Here is a 20472-nt window from a genome sequence, read left to right on the forward strand (position 1 = left end):
CCCTTGGTTTTTGTTGTTGTTGTTGTTGTTTTTCTTTGTTGTTGTTGTTGTTGTTGTTGTTTGTTTTTTGTTTTTTGTTTTTTGGGGTTTTTTTTGTTTTTTTTTTTGGTTTTTTTTTTTTTTGGTTTTTTTTTTTTTTTTTTTTTTTTTTTGGTGACTAGACCTTGGAGTTTTGGCCAAGCATAAGGAAATGGCCAAAAGATGGAATAGACCTTGGGGGCTAGCTTTATGAATATAATCTAGCAGTTTAGCAAGGGAGAGGGAAGAGGAATGGGCTATGTTTGCCATGCTCAGGCCCGTTAAAGAACCTTTGAGACATCCTAGAAGGTTGTAACACAAATGTAAGTCCAGTGGCTATAGTGAGGTGAAGTATATGAATTAGGTTAATTAGGTTAATTAGACTCAATGAAGTGCAGATTTTTCACTTGTTATGAGACACACACAAAAGAAACAGCAAGGGGTGGTGAAGGGAAACCAAGAGAGTAGTTGAGTGCCCCTTAAGTAGGTAGAGTGGGGCTACAATTCCCTATGTCAAGAGGTTAGATAATAGGGCAGACAACACAGAGGGGCAAGGAGAACTGGGGAAGAATGCAGCCAGGGTGAGATGCTGCATGAATGTGAAGTTTAGGTACCTAAGATGAGCACACAAAATCCACACAAATACTGAGCTAAAGCACATAGCTCCTCCCAAGACTCCCTTCTCACACTAACTGATAAACAGGAGTGCAAAGAGTCTGATTATACAGCTCATAGATGCAGACCCCATTCATAAAGCATGGACACACCTCAGACAGGAGGGTGGAGGGGAGTTTCTATTCTTTCACTTTGTCTAGGTGTGAAGGTCATGGCTGCAGTTAAGGGACAACCAAATCCTCTCAGTCACCATGTTTTTCATTAGGCTATGACAATCTGGTCATACCCTGGACCTAACAATTGGTTGGCTTTCCTAGGTGTTCTTAATATAAAATGGAGAAAACAAGGGAATAAAAGCATATGTAACATAAATGTCTTCCATCTCAACGACCATGAGTTAATGACATCATACTTCCATCATTTTGTCCATTTCCACAATTAATGCATGATGTGAAGTCCCTTGAGTCCCTTGCCTCGATACATTGCTTTGCTCAATGAGATGCTCAAATATTTCTTATTGTAGGACTAGCCTTGAGTTTTTAGTGGTGTGGTGGAGGCTTTTGTTGACTTGGACTACAAAGGAAAGTAGTGTGGTCCCAGAGATGCCTCCTTCCACATAAAGGCTTTCCTAGAGCTACACCCACTCCTTGACCCTTTCCAAGAGGTAGATCAATTTCTTGCATAGCCAGATCTGTCTGCCTATTTTCATGCTAGGATAGGACATTGAAAATATCTAGAAACTTCTGTCTCTTCAAAATCATTATTTCCTTAAGTACATCAGAGGCATCATGCTTAAGGTTTTGGCAAGTCGGAACAGGTCTTAAAAGTAGTTCATAGATGGCATCCCAAGGGCAGTGCCTTAATGTCAAAACCTAACTTCTTATGCAACTTGCTGGATTCAGACCTGCAGCATAAATTGGCAATATTTAATCAGGAACCAGAAAACACCCCCAGTTAGCCTTCCCAATCTTTCTGTTAGGCCAATTGTTTTTTGATGATGTGGTAACACCACTGAGTATCCTAGACATAAGCCTATTGTTGCAAGATGTGATTCATAATCTGTGTGCCCTATTCAGTGGAATGTTTGTACAGGATGCAATGGCATTTTGCCATTCCACAAATTGAGGCGCTGAGAGAAGACTGAAATTAGGGAAGGCCAATGTAAACCTCAAGAAAAAATAACAATTTCTCCGAATAAACATGCTTCTCTCATTAATGAGCAGAGACTAGTAGTATAATGATGTCTATCCGATTGCCTTACCTTGGAACTAGGAATACATTGGGGATGCAAGATTGGTTTCTATGGCTGTCCATTTGAGTTCTCCACAAGATAACAAGATCATACTCAGTAAGAAGCTCACAGGGCTGAAATCATATGCAGCCTCTATGTTTACTATCATAATTGATTTGTTCATGAGTCATTGTACAATATTGGGGGGTCTTGAGAGGAAAAGTAACCAATAACAAGTAGTAAAATAGTTTTGTGGTCTTAATTATTAATAATTTTATTGGTCATAAGCAGAAGATACATAGATACATATGATCTCGTTATCAAAAGTTGGAATATATATTTCCTACACAAGCATTGGGCATCCATTTTACAATTTTCTTTATTACATATCACTAACCACTTATGCAAAGGATAGCTATTGTTCATAAACAACATAAGCATGTGCTTCAAATCCTCTTTTGTTCTTCAGAAGACAGGCAAACAGGTAGCTATTTCAGTTCAGTTTACTTGAAGGGGTTCACTTCATCCTGCTCTCTCAGAACCAACCTCAATGAGGAAGCTGTCCCCTTGTATTTTACAAAGGCAAGCCGTGAAGATGCCTTCATAGTCACGAGCATTGCACTCCTGTTTCCATATTAATTAGGAGCAGAAATCCTTATGACATCATAGATGTAGGTAAATGAGACTGGGATGAATGAATCTCATGTTTGCGCAGTATACTGTCATGGGCTAGACCTGTACAAATCAAAGAATACAAATTACTTCCACTATGGAACAGAATGCTGCCACAAATGCAGTTTTGTGTTTCAATTGATCTGAATTCTAGTTCCTAAGGCACATGGCCAGAAAATGATAGCACACTATGACTATATTGCCTGTATCCTAAAAATCAGGGTTAATATCTGAAAAGTTGCAATTTATTATATTAATGAGGAAGCAAAGGACATGAAGTGATATTATTATTAGATGCCGAATACAGTTAAACTTTATAAAGGTCAATTTTTTTCATGATATATGAATAAACTACAAATAGAAGATAAAAGGTGCCATAAAACCTAGGAATCATAACAGTTAAAGGTGCAACCTCAGGAGGCTTCCCTTTGAACTCATAAGCAAGATGGTGAGTATGTCAGGCTATTTTTATATAATATACAAAATATCCATTACACCAACAAACACAACATCCCTGCAAATGAATTAAGTTCTCAGCAGGGATGGATTATCCTGCTATAATCCCAGTTACTCGAGAGCCTAAGACAGGAAAATTTAAATTTGAAAGACAACCTCATGTACGCAGTGATTATGAGGGCAACTAGGGCAACCTCAGAAGACCCTGACACAAATCTAAATATAAAAGATAGGGGTGTGGCTCCATATCAGAGTTTTAAAAGGGTAAACAAAACATTTCATTATTTGTAGATGATTTTTTTTACAATTCCTTATTTTTAACATTCCACAAAATCAATATCTACCCACCAGGTACAAAGCAAAGTACACTTCAAATTTTGAATTTCTATCTTTTCCTGGGCTGCAGTATACTATGGGATGCTCTCATGACGCTGGAGATCATCAGAAATAATCCCCAGCTCTCTATTGGTTCATGGGTACCAGAAGCTGCAGGTATTCCATGATATGACAGGCTGTACATTTTGACACTGAATAGCTTAGGGGCACAAAATGTGTTTTGACTTAGAATATTTGCAAGTTACATTGGTTTCATTAGAACTCAACCCCATTTGAAGCAAAGAAACAACTGTATATACACATACAAACCCCCACAATAACTAGCAAATAAAATTTTGCATTGCCAATATTTTTTCAGCTTTGTATGAAAAGAACGTAACTCAGAACTAAAACTACATTTCTATATCAGCAATCAGGTAATTAGAAAATAGAAGCTCAAGAATAGTATTTACTATTCTAAAAAGAAATGTGACATTGATTTTGCCCTGTAGTTTCAGCTTCAACATTCTTCAAAAAGCATGCAAGGCCATCAAGGGGCCCTTGGTTGTGCCTTTTAGGAGCAAGGTACTCTCAAGGCAGGCAGGAATTCAGGCATTGTCTGATCTGACCTTGCCCAGGCTAAGCCTCACCTTCTTGTTGCTCTTCTCCAGAATGGTACAAAGCAGAGAACACTGAGACCAGTTGCCTTTACTTTGTTTTCTATAATGGAAAAACTGTGGCAGATCCATTGATCCTAACTTTTTTATTGTTGGAATTTCCTGGCTTTTCTGATAATTTTTCTTTTATTGTATTGTATACCATTAATATCCACTAAGGAATTGTTAATAAGGCTAAACTGCATAGTATGTATACAGTAACAGTACAGAGTAAGTAGTAAGAAAAGTATAAACCTAATGAGGCAGGAGAAGTGTTCAGCAAGCAAGAATACAGGATGTCACTGATGGAAACAGTGGCATAGACCACAGCCAAACATGAGGAGAAACTCTGGAAACCCTGCAGAGGAGAGGAGGAAGGATTGCAGGAGCCAGAGAGGTTGAGAACACCACAAAAACACAGACCACAGAATCCACTAAGTGGGACTCATAGAAGCTCGAAGAGACTGAAGTGACAAACATGAACCCTGTATGGGTCTGAACTAGTTTCTTTGCACATATGCTGTGATTATGTAGCTTGGGATTCCTAATCGTGGGGATAGGGTGTGTTCCTCACTCTTGCCTTTTCTTCAAACTCATTTCTTCCCACTGACTTGCCTTGTGTAGCCTTGGTAGGAGGGAGACGCCTACTGTAATATGTTACGCTGTGTTCAGTTGACATCTTGGGAGACCTGATCTTTTCTGAAGGGAAACTGAGGAAGGGTGAATCTGAAGAAGAGGAGAGGTGGTTAAGTGACTGAAAGGAATGGAGGGATGGAAAACTGTGGTCAGGATGTAATGTATGAGAGAATAATAAATCAAACAAACAAATAAATACGTGCTACTATTGCAGAGAACATGGGCTCAGTTCTTAGCAGCACACAAGATAGCTAACAACAATCTATAATCCTAGCTCCTGTGAATTTGATGTGCTATTCTGTCCTTAACAGGCACATGAACTCATGCACGCATGTACGCACGCACGTGCACACACACACAGACACACACACACACACACACACAAATGAATTTATATAATTTTAAACATACAAATAAATCTAAGACAAAAGCACAAAGATTGTAAGTGCAAGGGGTTGAGGAGGGTAGAAAGTACCATTGTCTCTGGCCATTAAAGGACAAATGCACTCCTGAACCCACTGCAGCTGTGGTTCCTTGTACAAGATCTGCATAAGATCAAGCCAGTCAACATTCTAGCATAAATAGCTATCAAAAATTCATGGTGGAAACAATTTTTTTAAAGGTGAATCAAGCTCAGTAAATTGCCCAATGCCTAGGAATATTTGGTCAGCACAAATTGAATTCAGTGGATAGGAGGAGGAGGAGGAGGAGGAGGAGGAAGGAGGAGGAGGAGGACAACAACAACAATAACAGCAGCAGCAACAACAACAAGAGAACAAGAAGAAGGAGAAAAAGAAGAAAAGTTTATGAAAGAGTATAAAAGTTGGTTTTGATTCTGGGAGCAGTTATTAGGAAAGATAGGGAAATAATGTAATCAAAATACATTGTGTGAAATTCTTAAAGGATCGCCTGAACAGAAAAATGTTAATGAACAGAAAAATTGAAGAATGTTTAAAATACAGTACAAGAGTGCTTCCTTATAATGCATGGGATCACCATCCTGACCCTATGTGTGACAAAACAAAGAAACCAAACCATCGTAAGCATGTTTGGAGAGACTTGGAAGAACACAGGTGCTGAAGTCTTTGGGACTTATTTTCACAGTCAATGACCTCCATGAACAATTCTTAAGACCTGTTTCCCAATGGTCACCCTCATTCCAAAAAATAACAAGTAGATTCTAAAATTTACTTGAAAAGGTAAGTTACAACAAAAGCCAAAAAAGGTCACAATGGAAAACAGAGACTACATGTTCAGATGACCACTTCTACAGAAAGAGGCACAGAAAGAGTGTTTGTCACCACTATTCTGACAATTTGATGCTGAACTACTGTCTTAGTCAGGGTTTCCATGCTGTGAAGAGACCCCATGACCAGTGCAACCCTTATAAAGAACAACATTTCATTGAGATTTTGAAATTCAGTTCAGTATCATCATAGCAGGAAGCATGGCAGTATTCAGGCAAGAATGGTTCTGAAGGAGCTTAGAGTTCTACATCTTTACCCAAAAGAAGCTAGAAGCAGACAGGCTTCCAGGCAGCTAGGCTGAGGGTCTTAAAGCCCACTCCCACAGGGACAGACTTCCCCCATCAAGGCCATACCTACTCCACCAAGGCCACACCTCCAAATAGTGGCAATCCTTGGGCCAAGCATATTCAAACCACCACAACTACCAAGCACAGTTGGGGCTTAAGAGCAACCCAAGGTTTCAGTGAGTTTATTGGGAAAATGTTATTAGCTTTAAAGATTCAGAGAATAGATAGCATCCCATATAAAATCAGGAGATCCACTGAGAATAGCAAGCCAACTGGTTTTTAGGTGGCTTGAGCAGGAACAGAATAACAAAATACATGAAGAGCATACTTTTACTTCATGTTTTTTGTTATTTTGCTTGAAAGAGAATAAAAGCAGGAAGTTGAGTGAGTAAACAGGTGAGGAGGATCTGGAAAAAGTTAAGCAAAAAGGAAACATTATCATAACATATTGCATGAAAGTGTTTGATAAATAAAATAAAAATTAAGAAGTGATGATGATACTTCTCAGTAAAGTGCGTGCCTTCCAAGTGTGAGGACCTGAGTTGGATTGGCAGAACCCATGTTTAAGAAAGCAACATGTGGATTGATTGCCTGCAGGTAAGCCCAGAACTGGATCCCTGGGCTCACGGACCAGCAGCCTTGCCTAGTTGGCAAATTCCAAAACACTGAGAGACTCCAACTCAAAAAGACAAGGAGGAGGAGGATCACTGTTGAGGAAGGACTCTGAAGATCAGTTGCTCTCTGGCCTCTAAATGCATGAATGCATGAATAGACTCACATTTAAAAAAAGAAAAAGAAAACGAAATCTAAGAATGTGATTACCCCTCTCCTCCTCCTTCTTCTATTACCTCTATGTTATTTCCATTGCCTATCCAAAATTTCAAGACCCTTTCATACTGTCTGCTTCAAATCTCTTGTTTTGAGGGAAAACTACATGGTTTAAGGATTTACCAACTTCCTTTAAGCTTCAGTTTGACACCACTAAGCATGAGTGACTACATTTTGGTTTGGCCTCTGGGGGCTTCGCACAAAATTCAGTTCAAAACGATGCCTCCAATCATTTATTTACCTTCCCACATACAAGTGTCAATTCCAGGGGCATGAAATATTTAGGTATGAGGCACATAAATAAGTAAACAAATAAAATATTTATATGGGATACAGCTTCATGACTCCAGTGCAGGGAGGAATTTCATGTACAAAGAACAAGAAAAGTAGAAAGAAAATTCGGCAGTGCAGGCGAAATTAAAATGAAGAACATTTCCCAAAAGGCACCAAAAAATTCAGAGACAAAGAAAGTGTGAAAATATATAGACAATAACAGTCATCTGGTTAGTTGTATCCAAAATGGGTTTTTAAAAAATGTCAGAGGCTTAAATGGAAAATGCAGAAAAATGCACAAAAGGAAAAAAAATCTAAATCGTGATGAATATATAGAAATGAAATAATTTTTGTGGATAATGGAAAAATGTAAATTAAAATAAAAAATTGCATTTCATAAAGCAAGTTAAGAAACATAGTACCACAATGCTGCTATATTTTGAGAATGTATATATAATCAAATTTAAGATTAAAGTGTTCAGGATCCCGTTCAGTCTTTGAACAGCTCAGGACGGGAAAACTGCTGTTTACCTATGTAGTTTGGTTGATATTGGTGGTTTTTGTTTTGATTTGATTTAAAATTTATCTGTTTCATTTAAAATTATGATTTGGTTTCCCACTTGAATTTTGTTGTTAGTTCCCTTGTTGAAAAACCTTGTGCTTCTTGACTCAAAAGACCGTAACCAGAATAATGCTGAAATAACAGAAGTTAATCTATGAGGCTGTAGGTCCCCTCTGCTTGCATGTATACAAGTATGTTCCTTTGTGCAAGAGAAGGCGATATTTTCATTTTCCACAATGTTATGGAAGACCCAAGACTATGCTTCATCAAATCAAACAACATTCCAAATCCTTGTATTTCCTGGGGCAAGCACACACCCATGAACAAAGAGACCCTTCTGCCTGACTTCTCCCTCTGTCTTGGTGACTGCAACTATATGTTGCCAAAATAGTAACAAATTTTAAGACAAGAAGAGGGGATAGGCCTGGTTCCCAACAATGAAGATACCTACCAGACTACAAAATGATTATACTTCATATATGTACTGGAGCAGGTAAAGAACTGAGTTGTCCCTGGGACCACAAAGACATTATATATATATATATATATATATATATATATATATATATATATATATATATGTATATATGTATATATGTATATATGTATATATGTATATATATATGCATATATGCATGCCAGCTACATTACTGTGTCTAATACAAACTGGAATGTATTGTACACATATTGCCACATTTCAGATTTAGTACAAATAATATACAATATATCAAAATGATATTTTACACAGTTGGACCCAATAATTTGTGGTGTAATATTTATTACGTGCTTTATCTTAATGTTAATGTTGATACTGAAAAATTTTATACTGCATGTGACGCTTGCTGTGTTTTGTATTGAACTGCATCACTGTGGAAAGTAAAGTAGGGGCCCTGTTCTAGTCTGCTTTATCATTGTGATAAAACCATCTGATAAAAAACAATGTAAGGGAGGAAAGAGATCACTTCAACTTATCCTTCCAGGTCACAGGTCATCATTGAGAGAAGACAGGAGGTCAGGAACTGAAGCAGAAATCACAGAGAAGTGCTGCTTATAGATCATTCCCTGGATCATATATAATCCTCTTTCTTAGACAGCCCAGGACCACTGACCCAGGGATGGCCAGCGTCCTCATACAACAATCAAGACAGTCTCTCACAGATATGGCCACAGAGCCACAGGTCAATTAGGTCATTGAGGTTCCCTCTTCCCAGATCATTCAACATTATATCAATTTGACAATAAAAAGTGGCCAGCACAGCCCCCAACCTGCTACCCCGTGAAGTAAACAGTGCAGATGCTATTTTGTGGGTACCCTACAATATTCTTTTTGTTTGTTTGTTTGTTTTTTGTTTTTTGGAGCTGGGGACCAAACCCAGGGCCTTGCGCTTGCTAGGCAAGCGCTCTACCACTAAATCCCCAACCCTATAATATTCTTAAATTTTAAACTGGGGTGTCAACTTTGAAAAATCGTAAGTGTTTCCTTAAATGTGTATTTTATCTTTCAAATTAATTCATTCTGCTCTTCTTTGAAATCCAGGAGATGGAGAATCGCTCGGGCTGCTTTTTGGCCTGTTCCCATTTTCCGGAGCAGAAGGTGATATGCTATAAGGACTTTCACAGCAGGCTCATTGTGTCAGCAGACTCCATGGCAGTTCTTAAAGTTCTGTTGTGTAGACTTGTGTTACCTGTCTAAGCAAGGCGGAGCAGTGAGTCTGTCAAGCCTGCCTTCAGAACAGTATCTTACCATCAGTTTGCTGTGGAGCAGACTGTGTCTCATTTTGGTGAGTACAGCACTGATATCATACTCCATGGGCAATTTCCTCTTCAGGTTATGTGCAGGGGAAGTACAGTTACCAGCAGAGAAATCACCTAACCGTTGTCAAATTAAAGAGTGGTGGAGGAGTTAGGTGAGGATTCTCAACACGTTGAAAGAGAGGATTATAGTTCAGCCTGTGAGGATCCCACATCCTGAGGTCATTAGAGATGCACGTGTGTATTAGGAAAGAATTCAAAACAAGTCGGCTTGTTGATTCCTCTTAAAAAGGAAGCAGATGGCAGCCAGCCAAACCTCAGAATCAAAAGTCACAGGAAACTACAAATCAGTGCAAACAAGGAAACCTTCCAAAGTAGCCTGAAATCGGAGAAGCCCTCCCTCCAATTCGATGATCAGCTTAGAATATGATCTTCAGAAGTAACCTAGTAAGCACCCGCACTTGGGATGTCTAGTAGTTGTCATGCTGGCCCGAGTAAGCCTTTTATTTATCAACTCTGTTCTCTTCCCAGCATCCCACTCTCCCCTTTATGACCATTTGGGCATTTAGAAAGCTGGACATTCAGAAAACATACAATTGTACATTGTTTTCAAGCTCCATGCTGCCCTTGACAGAATTATTGAGGAAGCATTACGCAAATCTATTGTTTACGAAGACCATAAAACCATCTGGTCCAAGAGGTTCACTTTCTGTAGCTGACTTCTGGACACCAGTATGGGTTTAACTTCCTCTGTCATTCCTATTCTGGCTGCCAAGCCACTGTTGACAAAACACAGGTGATTTGTTTCTCATTTCTAACCAGGCTTCCCACCCTACCTCTGCTTATTTAACACGCATCTAGTTTCTGTAAATCACTTTCTCTGCCTTTCTTACCTGGGGCCGTTTCCACATTTTCCCTGAGGTTTCCTTTGGAGGCCTTCTGTGGAGTTCCAGACAGAGTCAAACATTTATAACTATATCTCAGAGACACAAAGCGCATTTGTAGAAAGTCATAAACACGACCTTGGTAATAAACCCCAGGGTGTGGCTATTGCACACAGATGGCGGCTTCTAAGCTTTCACAGTTCACGGGCAGCCCGACATTTATCCACACTTTCAACTGCAGAGCAGGGGACGGAAGATTTTGTTGCTACTGAGTAAGTCGAATAAATGGATTCCATTTCAAAATCACTATATAAAATTACGTGTGGCTTGCATTTTCCATGAGAATAGTGGACTTTTAAACATGTGTTTCACTGTTCTGTATCATCGCAATGCATCAGAATTGTAGCCATTTCTGCACATGCTCAGACATTAGAATGAATTTCAGAAAAGTCAGAACATGGAAGCTGCATGTTGCTCTTCCGCCGGTACCAACTTCCCAGAGTGTAGCTGTCAACTTGAAGGCACTAACACTCCCATTTAATCTCCTGTGTATAAAAACATGAGCAAGAAGCAAAATTTTATTTTGATCTGGTGATGTCCACGAGTGACACCTGTTTCAGTATTTATTTTTCTATAACATACAAAGTCTGAGAGCCTTTAAGATCGCTGTGAGCAAGGCTAGGTTCAGTACTTTGTACTGTTAGAACAGGTTAGACCTTTGGCATAACTGATCTTTGCAAATTATAGTCTCACAGACAAGAAATTTGAGGGTGCCATTGAGATAACAAAGGATAGATCATTTCCAACAAAACGAGCAGCTCCTGTTCGATTATTATTTTCACAGCTTTCTCATAAATATCCAGTTTAGCTAAGTAAATGTAGTTATGCAAATCCCTAACATCTACTGTTCTCATAAACGGGATACCCTATGTTCTGTACTAAGCTTATCCTGAGAATTACTCATGGAAAAAAGTGAGGAGGTGAGATCGATTTTAAAATGTGAGGTTTTTTTTTCAGAGCCAGAAACCTAGGCACTGCCATTAGCTATAAAAAGAACTGGTAGGAGGAGGATGTGGCTCCTGCCTGAAGATACACAACACTTTCTGGCAGCCACATCCTGCCTATGGCTGGGTCAACCCAAGTACCACATGATGGTTTTCTTAAATGATATGCAATTAATAACCTGTTGTTGTAAAGGAAGGCCGTTAAGAACAGAGTCGTATCTTTAAAGGCTAATAGGTATCTAGAGTTGTAGCACATTTAAGGGTTGGAACTTTGTAAGCATCATACAGAGAATGTCTGAGGGTCTCTTATGAAATAGAGAAATAAACCATCACAGAAATAAAGGGGAAAATATACAAACATATGTGTATGTGTGTGTAAGTGTGTTTATATTTATTAGTTCTGATAGGGATCTGTAATGCCCCTACGGATTCATGTTCTGAGTACTTTTTCCACAAACAGGGAAACAAAGAGCTAGTGGGGCTGTTTCTGAAGCCTACAGAACCTTTGAGACACAGGGCCTGACTGCCAAATGTCACTAGGTATATGTGGTTGGAAGTTGATGCTGTTGTTATTGTTGTTGTTGTTGTTTGTTGTTTTAACAGACCTCCGATTTGGGTTATATTCTCTGATTTCTGATCTGTTGGCATGCAAACAACCAACACCTCGTGCTCCCCCTGCCACAGATTGAGCCCCTCCACTGTTCCTCCCCAATTATGGTGGACTACAAACCTCTGAGACCATGAGCCAAAACCAACCTCTCTTCCTTTCAGTTGCTTCTGACTAGTACTTTGTCCTAATGATCACTACACTTTAGGAATTATGTGGATTTCATAAATAAATTGACTTGTGTTTTTACAAATTGAAGTCATGTGATACACAATTCATATAGGATTGCGCTAGATATAAATGGTACTAGTCTCCTTTAGTCATTTAGTATTAAATTATGATTATTTTGCTATATCATGTATTCTTGAAAACACTGTGTATCTCTAATATCGAATGGGATGAATCCTCCTCAAACATTAACAGGAATCAAAATGACCTTGAATCCATTTCCAGTTTCTAAATTAATGCATATCAGTAGGGCCAGAAGTGTGATTTCCTATTTCACTGGATAGTTGAAGATAAAGCTTTTTATGACTTTATACAAACATTATCCTTAAATTGTGGGTTTACATTACTTTATTCTTGCATAAATAACTCAAGAGTAAAAATCATTTTGCATAGCATGTTTCTCTTGGGTATAACTAAGAAAATTATAAACACTTTTGGAGATGTAGTAAATATGACCAAACATTTGCATGCTTTCTACCAATTTATATTACAGGTGAATATTCCTTTTCTTATCTAAATCCTTTGTGTTACATAGTACATTCTAGACCTCCTATGTTTAAGTCTAAGTGACATGTTATTTCAGTCTATATTTCCTTTATCACATGGAGAGGAAAACATTTCATCACATTTTCAATGTCTACCTGCCAAAACTAGGAACAATTCTACAGATGTTTTCTTAAAGCAATTTTCTAGGGATCGTTTGCATTTGCAGGACTTAACCCCCTAGCTAGTGAAGTTATCATAGACATTTTGTCACTTAGTGATGTGCTATTTTCTTATGTGCTGACCTTCACAGATTAGTTTGGTTTTTTCAGCTTTTATATAGTTTTATTGATTTGGGTTTAGGAACATTTTCTTGTTTTGTTCTTGTTCTTGTTCTTGTTGCTGTTGTTGTTGCTGCTGTTGCTGTTGCTGTTGCTGTTGCTGTTGTCGCTGCTGCTGTTTTTGCTGTTGCTATTGCTGTTGCTGCTGTTGTTGCTACTGTTGTTGCTGTTGCTATTGCTGTTGCTGTTGCTATTGCTGTTGCTGTTGTTTTTGCTGCTGTTGTTGCTGTTGCTGTTGCTATTGTTACTGTTGTTGCTGTTGTTGTTGTTCCTGTTACTGTTGCTGTTGCTGCTGTTGCTGTTGCTGCTGTTGCTGTTGTTCCTGTTGCTGTTGCTGTTGTTTCTGCTGCTTTTGTTGCTGTTGCTGCTTTGTTGTTGCTATTGCTGTTGCTGTTGTTGTTTTTGCTGCTGTTGTTGCTGTTGCTGTTGCTGCTGTTGCTGTTGCTGCTGTTGTTGTTGCTGCTGTTGTTACTGTTGCTGTTGCTGTTGCTATTGTTGCTGTTGCTGTTGCTGCTGTTGCTGTTGTTGCTACTGTTGTTGCTATTGCTATTGCTGTTGCTGTTGTTGTTTTTGCTGCTGTTGTTGCTGTTGCTGTTGCTATTGTTACTGTTGCTGCTGATGTTGTTGCTGCTGTTGTTACTGTTGCTGTTGCTGCTGTTGCTGTTGTGGCTGTTGCTGTTGCTGCTGTTGCTGTTGTTCCTGTTGCTGCTGCTGTTGTTGCTGTTGCTATTGCTGTTGCTGCTGCTGTTGTTGCTGTTGCTATTGCTGTTGCTGCTGCTGTTGTTGCTGTTGCTATTGCTGTTGCTGCTGTTGTTGTTGCTATTGCTGTTGCTGTTGTTGTTTTTGCTGCTGTTGTTGCTGTTGCTCTTGCTATTGTTACTGTTGCTGCTGATGTTGTTGCTGCTGTTGTTACTGTTGCTGTTGCTGTTGCTATTGTTGCTGTTGCTGTTGCTGCTGTTGCTGTTGCTGCTGTTGCTATTGCTCCTGCTGCTGTTGCTGTTGCTGCAGTTGTTGCTGTTGTTGTTCTTGTTGCTGTTGATATTGCTACTTCTGCTTCTGCTGCTGCTGCTGCTGTTTTCTGAATAGTAGGCTCAAACCCAGAGACTCTGGTGATGATAAACAAGTACTCTGATGAGCCACTTACCCATCCCAGGCCATTACTTAATTGTAATTCTTTTAAATTTTGTTTTGCTTAAAAAAATAGGAGTCTTAAAAAAGGATACTACTTTTTCCATGATGCTATGCCAGTTTCCCAATTTTTGGTTTGCCATTTTCCTCCCCTTTCCCGTCCTTTCTTCACTCCTCTTCCTTTTCCATCCATTCCCTCATTTTAATTTTTCTGCTGTTTATTCATTTGTTCCCACATGTTTTACACAATGCAAATGAGCCCAAACAGTTAATTGCATGTCACATTTATTGAATAATAATTCCTTTTTTTCAATTATAGTGTACATGATCGCATTAAAATTTAATTTTCACACTGGTACATTAGTCTGGACGGCATTTGCAGGGAATATGAACTGATGCAAAAATGTTGTTTTTAGGAAATTGCTTGAGGAAGCACATGGATGACAACAAATGAGAAAACCAGAAGTCAAGACAGGGTGAAGCCAAGCAATCTCTCATTTCAATATGTGTTTTGGCTTTGGCTTGGGTTTCTAAACAGGGCTTCCTTGTTTTGACCATTCCCTTTAAGATAAAAGTTCTCACAGAGGGAAAAAAAAGACTCATTGCTTTTGGCAAATATTGAGAGCCAAGCTTGTTACTGCAGTTCCTGCAGTTTGGAACAAATGGTAGCTCTTGTTTTTTTTTTTTTTTTTTTTTTTAAAGTCCTTGGCTAGGTGAGATGGTTCACCAGGTTAAAGAAATTTCACCCAGCCTGACCTTCTGAGCCTAAATGGTGGACAAGGAGAGCAATCTCTTAAAACCTTGTCCCCAACCCCCACATGAACATTATTTTGTATGCACCCACACAAAATAAGTAAATAAGTATGAATATTAATAAAACCTTAATGCCTTACTGCATCACCATACAAAGCAGAGGCTGTTACTATCCATCTGGCTTTTTCAATTACCTTTAGAAGTGCCAAATGCTACACTTTTCTCAGTTGTAACAGAGTCTTCTCACCTACCTAAGAACTTAACAGAATTGCCTCATGAAATGAAACCAGAGACAGGTAAGACATAGCTCCTCCTTTGACAAAGTCGAATTTTGCTGACAAATGGAGTGTCCTCTTGTAAGCAGTCAATGATTCTCTAATACACTACAGTTCCCACAAAAGAAAAAGCACTTTAGTTCCAAAATGAGCAGAAAAGTTCATCACAACATCCCATCTCTGGGGCAAGAAAAACCACTCAACACATGATTAATCAGCTTGGACAATCAGTGAAGGCACAGCCCGCCCAGTGGTTGCCATAGTAAAACTGCAGTGAAATACTAAGCTTGAGACTTGAGAATCATAAGCTTCAGATAAATAAACAACAAATAATGAAATATTTTAATAATTAGTGTCTTCTGAGAAGTTATATCTCCAGACTTTTGAAATACAGAAGATTGTTAGGAACAGAAACACGTAGTTCAAAGTTAGTTATATTCAAAAGTGATTTATCGGTTGTGTCTGATGTTTGTGGTTTAGTGTTTTCTTTTGATGTTTTTCTTTTCCAGGAGTTCTGACATATTAAATTTTGTGAGGACTCACTTTTAGGTTAATGAAAATCATACCCAAACATTTCACCCCACACCCTATGTTCATTTTTTTTTCTCTTTTTGAATTTCATGTTCATTAAAACAGCACCATACCCAACCTTTTATTTTTCCAACTCCACAAATATCACTAATTATCAGGAATAAAGTCGATAGCAATCCTCACCATTCATTGCCATTTCAGTGGCTGAGACAGGAACCCCTAGCCAGTCACATTTCTCTGTGTGTGCTCTTTCAGCTCTTTAAAAGAAGGAGATAACTACATAAATAAGCATCATTCCTGAGCCTACAGTGGAAGGTGTTCTTGTGCCCCCATCCTTCCTTCCCAGTCTGGATGGACAGAGATGCAAATGTCTAAGAGACAAGGTTACAACCAATTCAGGAAACTCAGGATTGATTCAATCTGTTTCAGGCTACCTGCTGATAGCTACTGAGCATGTGAGGGTTCCAGGAACTCTATGCATTGCTATGATGAAGCTGAATGAAGTTTTTCTATGCAAAGTGAATCCTGGGTGTGATTTTTTTCTGTCATATTTGACATGAAAAATTAAAACCTAGAAAAAATCCATTTGATTCCCAATGAAAGTTTACTGTTCTATTGTTTCTATGAAATTATTAAGTAACAATCACACTGTATCCACTTGAGTAGATTTAAACCGAAGCCATCATGAAAACAATTCTCTACACAGAACATGTACATCTAAAATGAAAATTTAATAAAATGAAGAGACACAATATAGAATTACAAAATATCTTTACTTGCTCTGTGAAAGTTTTGAACAAACAAAAACATTTCTGAAATATATAAGGACATTTTTTTTTCTACCACAGGAAGTGATGTTGCAACAGAGAGAGCAGGGGCAGGTGTGACTTCTCTTCTAGAGTTCCCAGTGCTCCTGCACAGTAACACAAACATGGAGTGCCTTGGAGGTCTACAAAAGGACTATGAATCTTCTACACAATGGCCACCACAACTATTTTCCCAAGAGCTACATTTGGGTTTATGATATACCTAAAAAGTTTGCTATATGAAATATTGACAATATTTTAGGCACAGTTTTAATGAAAAGATAACTCATAGTCTATAATTTTCTTTTATATTTTCTGTGCACCCACCTACCAACTGTCATGATCTGGGATCACACACAGTTGGCCAATATTTGGCAGATGATCGGCTCCATCTGGGCCCTTCACAGCCATCATTAATGGAACACAGAATCCCTTCCCATCATTTACTCTCAATACAGGATTCAAAGCACCAATAATTCACTGAAGTAATTTTTAGAGATGAAATAGAATTAACTCCCCGACCTCTGCTAAGGTCAGAGGTTAAAACAGAGCCTCCAAGTACAGCTGTAGAGCAGAATTATTTGGACATAAAGGAATAATCCTGAAACTCGGCTAGATCTGTCAAATCAGAAATGTTCAGCCATGGAGGCCTAAAAATTTAATTTTATATAATTTCAAAGGAAGGCGCAATCAGGTAGCCACATCTATGACTGTTCACAGATTGACTATGGAGCATACATAGTAGAAATGAAAGAGTTAAGCAACATATTCAAGGTTTTTGACTATCTGTGTGATAAAATATAAAGATAGCTTCACAAAAATTTTCTCAGAGAAAGATTCCTTGGCAGATAGAATGAAACCATGCAAACTGATACACTGAATGCATGTCTCAGAATTTCACCCCCACACATTAATTCCCTTCAAGGAACTGTGATAAAAGATCATTAAAATGTGATTAACCCACTAATAAGTCCAGGAGCAAAGCACCCCCTCATTTTCTTACAGACTTCATGTATTTGAATAGTTCCATAGATAGATAGATAGATAGATAGATAGATAGATAGATAGATAGGCAGACAAACAAACAGATAAATATTAGTGACTTTCTCATAGTTGTTGGCAGGGTATCATTTGTTCAACCACTCATATACATGTTGCAACAAAATACCTAACCCATAAAAACCATAAGGAAAGCATTGGTTTCCAAAAAGGTATGGTGTCAGGAGCTTGAGGCATTTGTCATGTTGCACCTGCAATCAAGAAGGAGCTAGTTGACGACTGACACTTCTCTTGATTCCTTCTTTTTCCTCAGTGTAGAACACAAGCTTGTACAATGGTGCTCCCCATATTTACAGTGGCTTTCCTATTTCCTTTTAGTCTATCTAGAAACTCCCTCATTATGATGCTCAGAAGTTCATCACCTATGTGATTCTAGATCCTATAAAACTGATAATCATTATTAGCCATTGCACACATTTTACCAATGTTAGAATCTGGGTTGCTCATATGTCCAGTTGGCAGAAGATACTACAATTGGCCAGGTGATCGTGATGTGTTTGATGCATTGTCCTAAGGTTTAGAGAGTCAGGCTACAGTTATATGAATATTAGGTATGGTAAGAAACATCATAATCACACATAAACCCTTGGATGGGGTGGTCTTTATGATCAAGAGAAGGCTTCTGACTTCTCTGTTAGATCTGTATTTCCTGGTATCATGACAATAATGCATGTCTGTGCAATGCTGGTATAAAATGTATGTGAGACACAAGTTTGGTTAACTATTCTTCACTCTTTGTTACATGTTTCCTAAAGACAGATTCATTCTGGGAACCTTATAATAATCAGTAAGGAGAGAGAGTCCCAAAATGAGTGACTGAAAAAGTGGAGATGTGTAACACATAGGATAATCCCATAATTGAACGCATATATTGTTTTTTATTTCAAAATACTGAAATCAGTTCAATAAAATGGTATGTGAGTGGTACATAATATCACCTACACTATGAGCAACATCATTAATCATGACAGAAATGACAATCAGAACAAAAATAGTATCACTTCACCTATAGGGCTGACTAACATTTGAAAAGGCAGGCAAAGAACAATTTCTTACTATATTCTGAAACCTAGTTTACATGCACAGATAAGTGTATACCAACCCCTCATCAAAAAAAATTCTTTTTACAACATGTTGAAACCATCACAGAAAAATACTACCATATACAATGCAGAAATCAACTGGTCATGGACAGCCTAGCTTCATGGGATACAGCTATACCTTAGCTCCTGTACTCAAGGTTCAGGGCACATCAGAAAGGATGGGAGATGGTTTAAAGGGCCAGAAGGCCAGGAAATCTGCTGTGAAACAAATTTCCCTAGATATGGCTGTGTAAACAGACCAGAATAATTGCAATATCAATCAAATCAACATTTTAATGTTAAATGGAAAAATCTTCTTAGGGTCCCACTCCTGGATAAAGAATTTCAGGCATCTAATAAATGCTGGGAGAAGAGTTCCTCCAAGCAAGGGGCCTCCTTATTGGTTGTCTAATGTAAAATGGTCACAAAAATAGACTCAGTAGATTGTATGTATATATTTGTGCATTCACATATGTGTGTGCATATAGATACATATATGCATATATATGAAAGAATAGAAATAAAATAATAAAAGGCTGGATATTTTTGACATAGTTTACTGCCCTTCTTAATTTTTAATATCTGTAATTGAAATACAATTACATCATTTTGCCCATCTTTTTCTCCATCCAGACATTCCCAGATATACTACCCCAATCCTTTCTATGACCTATCACTCTCGAGTTAAGAAACACTATTTTAGTATTGTTATCCATGTGCACATATATATTATATATGTATGAATGACTTATTTTTAATATATATTAATTAATATATTTATTAAGGTGGCTTACTGGCTATGGTGCCAGTAGTCCACCAATTGCTGTCTCCCAACAGAAAGGCCAAAAATCTAGTAGTTGCTCAGTGCATGAGACAGTAATCAAGAAAGATAAAAATAGTTTAAAAAATCACCAAGACAGAAAAGAGAATTAATTCATCAAGGAGTCGAGTACATAAATATGTTACAAAAGAGTGAAGGCAATACAGTGACCAAAGACACTCCTTAAAACAGTGAATTAAAACATGAGCCTTATATTCTTTTATAAGAATTAATTCAAAATAGATGAGACCTAAATTACTATAATATACAAGACTACAAAAGCATGAAATCTAAGGTAAGCTAAAGCCCAGGCGATCTTTAGTCTGAGGATAGCTTTTTTATATCAAATATGAAAGGCATGATCCACATAGATGCCACAGTTGAAAGAGAATACTGTCAAAGGCATACCTGTTGACTGTTTTGCAAAATATAAAAAAGAATTCTCCAACCTCGCTGATCCCAGTCCACAGCTCACTGCTCCCAAACCCCTTGGGAGAGAGAACTCACTGGCTGAACAAGTGGGCACTCCTGAGACTGCAAAGCAGGAGAGACCACCAATACTGCCCACCCCTGCCCACATCCCTGGCCCAAGAGGAAACTGTATAGGGCATCTGGGAACCAGAAGATAGGGGCATTGAGCAGCAGATCCCCTGTGGTCCAGACACCTCCCAGACCTGAAGGGACCCGGTCAACAGTTCTCTGCACACAAATCCCATGGGAGGGAGAGCTAAACCTTCAGAGGGGCAGACAAGCCTGGGAAGCCAGAAGAGACTACACTCTGCCCACATTTCTGAGGAAATAACTAATTATTTCTGAGGAAAAATTATTTCTGAGGAAAATAACTAATGCCATCTGGGACCCTGGTGCACAGTGGCCCCGGGAAAAGGTGGGGCAGGCCCTCCTGGTTGCCGAACTCACAGATT

The sequence above is a fragment of the Rattus norvegicus genome, chromosome 2 (genome assembly GCF_021556685.1).
Source record: "Rattus norvegicus strain SHRSP/BbbUtx chromosome 2, alternate assembly SHRSP_T2T, whole genome shotgun sequence".
In the NCBI taxonomy this organism is placed as follows: Eukaryota; Metazoa; Chordata; class Mammalia; order Rodentia; family Muridae; genus Rattus; species Rattus norvegicus.